This window comes from Hordeum vulgare, chromosome 5H (assembly GCF_904849725.1).
Source record: "Hordeum vulgare subsp. vulgare chromosome 5H, MorexV3_pseudomolecules_assembly, whole genome shotgun sequence".
Lineage (NCBI taxonomy): Eukaryota > Viridiplantae > Streptophyta > Magnoliopsida > Poales > Poaceae > Hordeum > Hordeum vulgare.
In genome coordinates this window covers 267249442-267261644 of record NC_058522.1, presented here as the reverse complement: position 1 = coordinate 267261644, position 12203 = coordinate 267249442, and positions in this window count along the sequence as shown.

Sequence of the window (12203 nt, the reverse complement as noted above, 5' to 3'; positions counted from 1 at the left end):
ACCATGGTGCTGGCTCTCGGAGGTGTACCCCTGGTCGGCTCCTTCCATGAGTCGGGCTCGCGGGGCTCCTTCGCGACGGAGATCTCAACTCCTGGGGCCCCGCCTCCCTCCTTGGCCACTGAATCATCAGCGGCATCCGCCTTGCCTCATGGGGCCTTCATCCTTGGAGACAGAACCTCCATCCCTAGAGCGGCGTCCGGTGCCTCCGGCGTGACTTCGGGCACCTCCGACACGGCATCGGGCCCTTGCGGCGACACCTCAGGCCCGTGCGGCGCAACACCGGGCCCGTGTGGGGCCACCTTGGGCTCCTCCGGCGCATTGTCACGCCCTTGCTAGGGCTCCTTGGCAGCCTCCGCCACGCTCATGTCCGAGCGCTCCACCTCTCCGGCCCGCGCATCCAGCTCCCGCTGCCGCGCGGGTTCGTGCGACCGCTTGGACCGCTTCTCCCTGGCCGGTGGCTCCGTGGTGGAGTCGTCCGACCACGGCTCCATGCGGCTCCCCCGACCGCCATCTTCCGGTCGCCTCCTCCCATGGACGGCGCTCCTGCTCAATGAGCGCCCGCTGCGCCGACTCCATCTCGGCCCAGCCAGTGCGCTCCTTTGCGGAGCTCCCTCCGTCCTCCATCCTCGCCGTTTGAGCCCACTTTGCCAGGGTACCAGGGGCCGTGCTCATCATCCCTCGATGAGCACTAACTCTCACAAAGTAAAACAAGGAGGAGGGAACAGGCAGGTTGGAAAGCTTACCCGGTGCTGACGGGAACCGACCGTCTAGAGGGCCCAGCCGGCACAACCCGCCGCTTCTTCGTGCCACCTCCGTGGCCCCCAGCCGAAGGACCACTGGCTGCTTCCTTGGGAGCCGGACAGGTACCGACCGACAACTTTCCCCGCCTCTTCACTTCCGCCTCGTCTTCGGCAGAGCCGTGCCCGGCTAGGCACACCCGTCTCCTCGGCACGCTGGGGGCGTCTTTCGGTACCTCCGAATCCTCCGCGGCGGCTACATCACACAACTCTGGTGACTTAGCATTGTCATCAGGCCAACCCAGCAACACAGACTTAAGGGAGTCACTAGCTAGCTCAGATCCGTCCGACTCCGCCACGTCGTCTCCCTACATCTCGGCCCCGATGCAAGACACTACTCTCGGCTCCACCTTGTGGGTGTCCCCGATCTACTCCGGACCCGACTCCAGCACGTCATCCGCCGACAGGTCGTAAATCCGAAGCCAAGAAAACAACTTCCGTCGCATTCGAAATTCGGCATGAAACACAAAGGCGCAACAGGGACACTAAAGGAAAGAAAAACCGGAGCGATGCTTACCATCAGCACCGGATGGTCCCGGTCGTAGGTGGCCTTGCCCCAGATCCAGTCGTCTTCGTCCACCGGGTTATCGGATATCAGGTTCACCTGCCTCGCCACATGGTGCGCCCGTAGCTCCTTCGTCAAGAGCCGGCATGGGTCATGCAGGTCACTGATCTGGCAGATGAGATGTGGGTGGGGCTGCAGTGGCTGGACCTGGTTCAACCGCATGGTGGCCAACACATCCATGGTCGTGAGGCCTTCCACCTCGAACATCTGCACCACCCAGGCGCAGATTGGTCCTACTTCCGCAGCCGGATGCGACGACTCCGACTTCTAGTTTAGCTTCTTAGTTAGGGGCGTGTCGAAAAAAGCAAGTAGGTTAACGTGGTTGTTCCCCGGGTTGACGTTCTTCGCGTAGAAGAACCCCCTCTGCCAGTTCTTCACTGAATCCTACAGAGGAAGTTGCGGGAAGCCAGATCCGGAGTGGTAATAAATAAGCGCCGCTCCGCACGGGGTCATCCGCTTCTCACATGTGGCCTTGTCCGTCACCGACGACTGCTTCAAGAAGAAGAGCCGGCACCAGAGGTCCAGGTGTGGCTCAATCCGCAGGAAACCCTCGCAGAGGGTGATGAACGTGGCCAGCTGCATGACGACATTGGGGGCGAGATGATGCAGCTACAGGACGTAGTGCAACAGGAAGCCGGAGAAGAAACAGCTCGCCAGTAGCACAAGCCCTCGGGTGAAATGCTCAGCGAAAACCACCACCTCGTCGTCCCGCGGGGCTAGAGAGTTCTCCGCCCTTGGGACGCATGGATGACGAGCTCGGTCGGTGGTAGCTTACAACAATAGTGGAGGACATTGATGTGCTCCTCGTCGATGTCGCTGCTGTCCCAGGCACCGCGAGTCCATGACATGCTTGGCGGCGGCTTGGGATGCGGGGCCGAAGATGAAGAAGGAACAGTGAGGCGCGTCAGGCAACGGTGGCGAGCGGCGGCAACAGGCTCCCTGTCGACGTCTCTCTCTCTAGAAGGGAGGGGAGGCATCAGAGAAGGCAGGGGATGAGGACGTGATAGAAAATGGCTCCCTCGGCCTCTCCTCCTGCCCATTTAAACCCAACGGGGGTAGTGGGGAAGGGGATCCAACGCGCACGTTCCCCACTACCTGCACGTCACGCGGGCGGCATAATTGCACATTGAGAGCACCAACCGCCACCCCCGAATCCACAGAAGATCCACGCGCGGGGGCCAAGGCTACCATTGGGTGGCCCCCGCCCCACGGCCCAGTATTGTCATACACGTGGCCTGTTAGGCCTCGGCCCGCGGGATGCCACATGTGGCGCACTACCTCTGTGTGTCGGAGAGGCCGAGGCCGCTCGCGCTATTGCCGACTATGGTCCTAGATGACTCTGGCGAGCAGGCGATCCAGCCGCAACCCCTCAACACGCGGGATGAAATCCAAGTCGGCGAGGTCCGCCGCTCTGAGCCGATGGGCCTCCCCTGCATTGGGAACTACTGATGGGGGGATAACCCCTAGGGTAGGCCAAAAGGAAGGACTCCTCCGTTCCCCCTTGAAAAACATACACAGGACAGCCGGTTCCCCAGGAGTGGCCGACTGCACTTGGCCTACTACATGGTCGAGCCGGTTCGGGCGAGGCCACTGACCCTCCGACTCGACTGCACCCTGCTAGCCGGCGGGTCAGCCCCACCCTGCAAACTGTCGGATTTCGGGCTCCACAAAACCCTAAGGATTCGAACACTGGGGCGTGTACGAAGATCTCCCTGCTTTGCTTCACTAACCCACTACTCAATGGGAACGATGAAGGGCTCACTCGACGGAGAGTGGAACACAGAACACAATGGTTTACCCAGGTTCGGTCCGCTGCAAAGCGTAAAACGCTACTCCTCCTTTTGGTGGATTGCCTCTCACGGATGTAGTGGATGAGTTAGTACATTATTCTTGGGCCTCCGGAGGATGAGCGAGTAAGTGTGTTGTTCTGCCCTCCCCCTGAACTGCCCTGTCATGTGCCCTACCTTGTCTATTTATAGTGTAGGCCCGGGTCCTCTTCCCTCATAGCTTCAGCGGGAAGGGATCCCAGATCGGCCAATTTTGAAGGGGAACAGGGGAACATGCTCCCCTGCCCAAAGGTGGTGTTCGCCTGCAAAGTAACTGTCCGTGCCGCACAAACGGGCCCGTGGATGAAGTTTTCCCTACTGGTGGGGGCCTGTGGCTTTGTTCCACTAGAAGGGAAACCTTTGGAAGATGCCTTTGGAAAACCTATACGCTCCCGCTTCCTTTGCACCAAAGGGGAACTTTCTCGCCCTGCCATCTTCTACTCGTTTGTCCTTCCCTTGTGTCACCCTTTACTCCTGAGGAGGCCCCCCTACGGGTCTTGACGCTACTCCTTCTCGTGAGGCTTGGCCCCTCACGAGGGCCTGATTGAGGGTTGTGCTGCTCCTTGATGATCTTGCGCTGATGAAGTGGGCCAGCCCTGGGCCGCAGGGAGGCAGGTCTGGGTACCTTAGTTCCCAAAACATCGACAGTAGCCCCCGCGCCCAAGGCGTGCTTGGGTAGGCTTCTCGGTGAAGCCTTGGAGGCGGCACGAAACGCCGCGGGCCCCATTCGCCTGCGGGCCGAGCCTTTAAAACGGAGAGGCAATTCCATCTGCACTGTATCTCCTGATATGAATCTGTAGCCCGTCTCCGCCACCTAACCATTCCACCGCTGGTTCTTCCTCCTGTTCCACGCACGCTGCATTGTCTTTGCCTTGTTCTCTCCGTCATGCCTCAGAAAGGAGGAGCTGGCGGGGGCTCGCAGAGCTCACTTGTCCCGGCAATGCCATGGCATGCGTTGCAGTGGTCTGCGCTGGTAAACCTCGAGGGATTGGAGAAGGTTCGGCTTGTAGTTGCCGTCAACTCCAATAAGTGGGGGGCCACCCATATTCGGCTGGGCTCATGGCCTCGGTGTGAGAAGGTGTCTGCCGCGGTTCCTCTCCATTTCACGCGCTCCTTTCAGGTGTGCTTCCGCCATTCTCGGGCTTCCTTGATGCGGTGCTTTCGCACTACCAGATCCACACGCTTCATATGGACCCTTGCTCTTTGACCCTCCTCTCTACCTTTGCGTTCTTGTGCGAGGCCTTTGTCAGCGTCACTCCTTCCATGGCATTGCTCCGCCACTTCTTCTCTCTTGAGTTGGCTTCCGAGATGCAGTGCTCTGGGTGTGCGTCCTTGAAAATTGAAGACGCATTAGCCCTAGGGATCCCAGGCATCGAGCTCCTCCCCGGGGCGGAAGGGTTCTGGCGGCAGTGGGTGCTGATTGAAGCTGCCGGGGCTGGAGCTCTATTCCAACCTCTTCCGTCCCCGGTGACGCCGAAATAGGGGTGGGAGCGCGAAGAGCTCAGCGACCCCCGGTCACGCCGGTCTTGACCCGGCTTGGAGAACTGAGATGCGTGAGGGTGTCGATGGCGATGGTGGTGCGCGAGTTCATCTATCGATGGATTGTTCCCCTTCAACGCCACTCCCGCCCCATGTGGGCTTATACAGGGCCTAGCGACTCGATGATGACTCAAGATGACCCCTTTTCCCCTGATATTCTGCATGAGCTGCTTCACCGGTGGACCAGCAGCAATGCCGACGAGCTTCCCCCAGAAGGCCATCCGTTGTACCACCTCAAGGCCCTGAAGGATCTCACCGCGGAGATGCCTCTCTTCGACGAATAAGGGCTCCTTCTTGATGGTAAGGAACATTCCCAGGGGGTGGTGCCTCCTGGGGTTCGGCCCCGCGAGGACCCTGATCACGTGGTTGCCTCCGGGATCATGGTGGGCGACGCACCGGCGCCCGCCCCCCAGCTGTGGCTACACATCGGGCCGGGGTTGGTGGTGTCGATTGGTCGACAATGGAAAGCGCCACCCCCGCTACTGAGCCTCGCTCGAGGGCTGCCGAGCCCCTCTGTTGGGGCACCCCCGCCGCCCAGAAGAGGAAGTCGTCCGAGGGCGGCCGGCCCCCGGCGCGCGGGGCTCTGGCCATTGTCGAGTAAGCACCCGCTTCCCTTTCTGCAGAGAAGGTGTTTCTAGTCCCCTGATTCCCGACGACCCCGGGTACTTTGGGTTTTTCTGCCGCGTTGTGGAGCATCTTGAGGCGAGCACCGGGAAGGCCCTTGCGTTCGCGGAGGATAAGAGTCGCGACCTTTTAGGTCAGGCTGCCTCGGAGGTCTTCAGTTACCTTCTTCGCCTTGACCCTGATGTCGACTTCGCTTCGGTGCTGGATCCGGTGCGAGAGACGATCTGCATCGCCCTGGCTGAGTGGGTCGAGGTTCACGTGGAAGACCTGGTGGCAAGGCTTTATCCAGAGGGCCGCGGCATGGGCCCCGATGAAGACGTGCCCTCATGATCCTCAACCCTGTACTCCTGATTTGTTCCTTTGTTAAGTTTAACATCAGCTAGGTCGTGTCTGGTGGGTACCTTTTCACATGTTTCCTGGTGTCGAGGTACGCGTCGTGCTTCAATTCTAGCCGCGATCACCGCCAGCCTGAGATGTCGCAATGCTAGTGTTTTGTCCTGCGAGCATGGGCTCGTTTGCATGTCTCCTTCATGATTTTGGGGTGGTTTGAAGATCATTTCGGCACTCTGTGTCTGCAGGTCTTGGTTCCGCACATCTCTCCGCCACCGTGCGGTGCAACCCATTACCAAGGCTACTCACGGGGCAAAGCCCCAACGCCCTGGGGGGTGGGTGGCATTGTGACCAATGAGGCCCCTGAGGCGTGCTTCTCACGAGCCCCCTTTGACACTCAAGCTGCTCTGCGTCGTCAGGCCCCAGTCCCACACATATCCCTACCACCACGAAGCTCGCGCTTCATCGGGTGGGGCCTCGCCACACCCGGTGCTGACGAAGTCTTCGCCCATAGCGGCAAGTGGCATTATGACCGATAAGGCTCCTGAGGTGGGACCCAGGAGCCTCCTTTCTCGCGCTCGAGCGATTCCGCATTCCACCCCTTTTTTCGATTGCCCCGGGAGGAACAAAGACCCCCGAGGTTCCCACGGAATATCAATCAAAGCAAAGGGGAAAAGGGAACACGAGTCCGACGAGATGAGAGAACACAAAAACGAAATCCCCACCCTCCATTTCTTTTCAGAATGTCAAACTGGGAAACTAACGAGCCCTTGACAGCTCAGGATACAACAGAAAAGGGAAGGCCTTAGAGGGCCTCAACTTAAAACGCAATGCAGGAACGAGAAGAAACCGCGTCCGGCATCCTAGCTATTCACCACCTCCGTCTCCCCCCAGCGCTGAGCATAGGGCTTCCACTAGGCGTGGGGTGGACCCCTTCTGCATCCTCGGCGGGCCCTGTGCGTATACAGTCTCGGCTTGTTATTACGTGAGAGTGTCACGATGGGGGTGTAAATGGGAGGTCGAGAGGACGCTTTGGCCTCGCGAGTGTCCCTACCCCCGAGGCATTAGGCGCCTAATTCCGGAAGTCATTGGGGGACTGTGTTGATTCCTTTTGTCTTCTCCACTAGGCGTGGTTTGGACCCCTTCCGCGTCCTCGGGGGGCCCTGGGAGTGTACATACTCGACTCGTTATTACGTGAGAGTGTCAAAGGATGAAATAGGTTCCAAAAGAATTGAAGGACGATGCAGAGTCATTGCGGTGGTGGCGCCGTGGCGTTGCGGAGCTGCGCCGAGGTGCTATGGGTTGATGCGGGGCCCGGGGATGCTTTGAGGGCGCCACACCTCATGGGCATGCGCCCTGCTCGTGATCTCCACGCTGGTAGCGTGACCCATGAGGCGGCGGGTGCGGGATCCCCGGGGCGATGCCCCAGCGCGCCTCGCTGGAGCCCCCGTGGTGTCGTCGCTAATACCCTGGGCCGCACCCCCAGGCCGGTCTGGCCCAGCCTAAGGGTAGTGACGGGTATCTGAACACCTGCTGGTAATCGAATAAAGCCTGCACCGATGACATGGGCGTGTGTTCCACCCTCCGTGCCTAAGTGAGCGTCGCGCGCCGGGGGTCGGGAGCGGGTATACCACCACTAGCCCCCAGGTTGGGTTCATCTGTCTTGGTAACATGGGAGTATGTTCCACCCTCCGTCCCTGGGCTGGGGCCCCTTGACTTGGACATGAGGGTGCGTGCACCCTGTCCATGGCGAGAGGTCCCCGGTCCCCAGACCCAGACGCCTGCCTGAGGCAGCTCCCAGCCAGCAGGTGTCCCCCACAAGATTACCCACGCTGGGCACCCTCACGGAGCCACCCCCTTGGATCACCCCCACAGCATTGTTCATACATGTTCGTGCGGGGGCGGTTCGTAGGGTCGCGCTCGTGCCTCCTGCTATAGTGATGGCCCGCGGGATCTCCTCCGTGGCGCGTAGACAGGTCGGTGTGGTTGTCGTCTACTCGCGCGAGCCCTCGAGGGTTGATGTAGTCAGGCTTCTGGTGCTCTCTCCCCTCTCAGGGAAGCACGTAGGGGAACGCTGCATGACGCCCTCCAAGTTGAGCCGAGTCTTGCACCCCCATCTGCTCCAGCTGGATCCCTTGCGGGTGCAAGCCCTAATGGAGGTTTGAAGCGCGCTTGCACGCGCGCTCGCGCGGTCCTTCTGTTGCAAGTCCCGGCGGCGCGAGCTGGTGGGCACGGCTTGCGCAGGGACGACGTCAGACTTCTCCGGCCATGGAGAGCCCGAGATGGCATGCATGACCTCTTACGCGGCGGTCACGCGCAATGCGCTAGTGCTTAAGCTCATATGCCACCAGCAACGTAATATGCCCGTGCGTCGGGTGTTGGCAGGCTCGGACGATGGGAGGCGCCAGCGGGATGCACGGAGGAACGCGGCGATGCGGCGATGCCGCATGGTCGGCGACTATGGCAAACCCCAACGCTCGCCTGAAGTCTGTCCAGCATGGCCGCCGGGCGCCAGGGTGGATGGGGGCAGCGGGGTGCCCTGTCCAGCTCATATGCCATGCGGGCAACACGTCTCTTCGCGCGGACTCGTCGGTTCCCCACCATGGATGCGGTCAGTTGTGGGGAGACGAACTTTGGGGGAGACCTCGACACGCCCCCTACCTCGCATGCCAAGTGTCGGATTTTGGGCTCCGCAAAACCCGAAGGATTCGAACATCGGGGCGTGTAGGAAGATCTCCACTGCTTCGCCTCGCCTAACCCACTACTCGATGGGAACGATGAAGGACTCACTCGATGGCGAGGGGAACACAGAACACAACAATTTACCCAGGTTCGGGCCGCTGCGAAGCGTAAAAGCCTACTCCTGCTTTTGGTGGATTGCCTCTCACGGAGGTGGTGGATGAGTTAGTACAATATTCTTGGGCCTTCGGAGGCTGAGCGACTAAGCGTGTTGTTCTGCCCTCCCCCTAAACTGCCCTGTCAAGTGCCCTACCTTCTCTGTTTATAGCGGAGGCCTGGGTCCTCTTCCCTCATAGCTTTAGCGGGAAGGGATCCCAAAGTGGCCAATTTTGAAGGGGAACAGGGGAACATGCTCCCCTGCCCAAAGGTGCTCTTCGCCTGCAAAGTAACTGCCCGCGCGGCACACACGGGCCCGTGGATGATGTTTGCCCTACTGGCGGGGGGCTGCGGATTTGTTGCACCAGAAGGGAAACCTTTGGAAGATGCCTTTGGAAACCTGTACGCTCCCGCCTCCTTTGCACCAAAGGGGGAACTGTCCCACCCTGCCATCTGCTACTTGTGTGTCATTCCCTAGTGTCACCCTTGACTCCTGAGGCCCAGCCTTGCCTCAGAATATCCGTGATACGTCCATTTTGCATCATGCTTTCATGTTGATATTTATCGCTTTATGGACTGTTATTATACTTTGTGGTACCATACTTATGCCTTTTCTCTCTTATTTTGCAAGGTTTATTTGAAGAGGGAGAATACCGGCAGCTGGAATTCTGGACTACAAAAGGAGCAAGTTTGAGTCCTTTATTTTGCGCAACTCCAAATGCCCTGAAAATCAACGTGAATTTTTTGGGAATATATAAAAAATACTGGGCGAAAGAAGTGCCAGAGGGGAGCTGCCAGGGGCCCACAAGCCTGGTGGCCGTGGCCTGCCCCCCTAGCCGCGGCAACAGGGCTTCTGGGTACCCTGGTGGCCCACTGCCCCCCTCTTCTGCTATATGAAGGGTTTCATCCGGAAAAAATCAGGGCAGAGCTTTTTCGTGGATTCTTCGCCGCCACGAGGCGGAACTTGAGCAGAACCAATCTAGAGCTCCGGCAGGACGATCCTGTCGTGGAAACTTCCCTCCCGGAGGGGGAAATCATCGCCATCGTCATCACCAACCCTCCTCTCATTGGAGGGGACTCGTCTCCATCAACATCTTCATCAGCACCATCTCATCTCCAAACCCTAGTTCATCACTTGTAACCAATCTCCGTCTCGCGACTCCGATTGGTACTTGTAAGGTTGCTAGTAGTGTTGATTACTCTTTGTAGTTGATGCTAGTCGGATTACTTGGTGGAAGAGTTTATGTTCAGATACTTGATGCTACTCATTACCTCTCTGATCATGATTATGATTATGCTTTGTGAGTAGTTACTTTTGTTCCTGAGGACATGGGATAAGTCATGCTAATAGTAGTCATGTGAATTTGGTATTCGTTCGGTATTTTGATATGCTGTATGTTGTCTTTTCCTCTAGTGGTATGATGTGAATGTCGACTACATAACACTTCACCAAATTTGGGCCTAGAGGAAGGCATTGGGGAGTAGTAAGTAGATGATGGGTTGCTAGAGTGACAGAAGCTTAAACCCCAGTCTATGCGTTGCTTCATAAGGGGCTGATTTGGATCCACTAGTTTAATGCTATGGTTAGACGTTGTCTTAATTCTTCTTTAGTAGTTGCGGATGCTTGGGAGAGGGGTTAATCATAAGTGGGATTCTTGTCCAAGTAAGGGCAGCACCCAAGCGTCGGTCCACCCACATATCAAACTATCAAAGTAACGAACGCGAATCATATGAACATGATGAAACTAGCATGACAGAAATTCCCTTGTGTCCTCGGGAGCGTTTTTCATCCTATAAGACTTTGTTTAGGCTTGTCCCTTGCTACAAAAGGGATTGGGACACTTTGCTGCACCATTGCTACTCTTGTTACTTGTTACTTTTCACCTGCAACGTTTCACCTCACTACACCATCACTTGTTACCGCTACTTTCCGTGCTTAAAGTTATTACCTTGCTGAAAACCGTTTATCACAGCCTTCTGCTCCTCGTTGGGTTCCACACTCTTACATATCAAAAGGACTACGATTGATCCCCTATACTTGTGGGTCATCAAGACCCTTTTCTGGCGCCGTTGCCGGGGAGTGAAGCGCCTTTGGTAAGTGGAATTTGGTAAAGAAACATTTATATACTATGCTGAAATTTATTGTCACTTGTCACTATGGAAACTGTTCCATTGAGGAATTTGTTCGAGGTATCTTCACCACAAACGGAAGCACGAGCAGTTGCTCCTCAACCTGAGGTACCTACTAAAAATATCTTTTATGAAATTCCTTCGGGTATGCTTGAGAAACTGCTGGCTAATCCTTTTACACGAGATGGATCATCACATCCAGACTTGCATCTAATCTATGTAGATGAAGTTTCTGGTTTATTTAAGCTTGCAGGTGAAAGTGCGTTATATCGACTAGAGGGGAGGTGAATAGGAGATTTTTAAAATTTCATCACTGAGGAAATTCCTTTTGAGGAAATTCCTCACTGATGACTAACTTACAGCGAAAACAGTAAAGGATCAGAAGTGCAAAGTTTCACAACAGCAGTTTTTCAGATTGAAGAATGTGAAATCAGATTGTACAATGAGCAGGCACGCAGAACACAGATGTGGATTAACGGACGTGAGGAATTTGGGGTTGAGGAAATTCAGAGAAAGTCTTCAGCAAATTCTTCAAACAGTTGCACTGAAAGTCATCAACACATAATACGAGGAAAGTAAGGAGTTGAGGAATTAGAACCCGTTTCTCAGTAAAGACAATCGTTGATGACCCAGTTCCAACTGCTGTGACAGTCGTACATCTGGTTTGGAGCGGTTTGGTATTGAAACCAAAGGACACACCGTCCCGGGACACACAGTCCCTACCGTATTCTCCTTGAGCTAAGGACACACAGTCCTCGCCCAACACTCGTGGTAAGTCTTCAGGGCAGAGTTCCAAACCCTCACAAACTTGGTCACCCGGCGATCCACAATTGACTGCTGGAAAGCTCTAGACCATGACGCCTAACCGTCTAGAGGATGCACAGTCCTCAAAGGTAAAAGGCTTCAGTCCCACACAGGAACAACTTCTTCAGTGATGCTCAATCACTAGGTTTGGTTTGTGGTTTCGGTGTATGGTGTATTTCCTCACTGATGAATTACTCTCGAAGCCTCTGAGGAATTGGGTTGCTCTTATGACAAGTGTCAGTTTCTAACGGAGAAGCCAACCAGCTAGTGGTTGTGGGGGGTGGCTATTTATAGCCTGGGAGCATCCCGACATGATTTGACACTAATGCCCTTAAATAATATGACCGTTGGAGTGGATAAGACCAATGACTTGGCGTGGCTATCGAAATGGTCGGAACCCTCAACTGTGAGAGTCCTCATGTCACTCGTATTCCTCACTTGAGGCTTTTGGTAGGATTAGGCTTGGGTTGAGCATCATGAGGAAATTCATTCCAAAGTGTAACTTCGACCCCCTTTAACAGTACGGTGTTCCTATTACTCAAATGCGAAGAAAATAAAACTGAAAGTGTTAACCTTCATGCTTCAAATTCTGGAGAGTGATTTTCTTCACGACGCACCGGACTTCTCAATTTCAGTATCTTCATGAGGAATATCAATTTCATCGCAGATTCCTCGCGATTCATTTCTCCAGCTTCAGACCAATTTCTTCAACTAAAGACATACATTTTTAGGGGTCGATATTCTTCAAATATG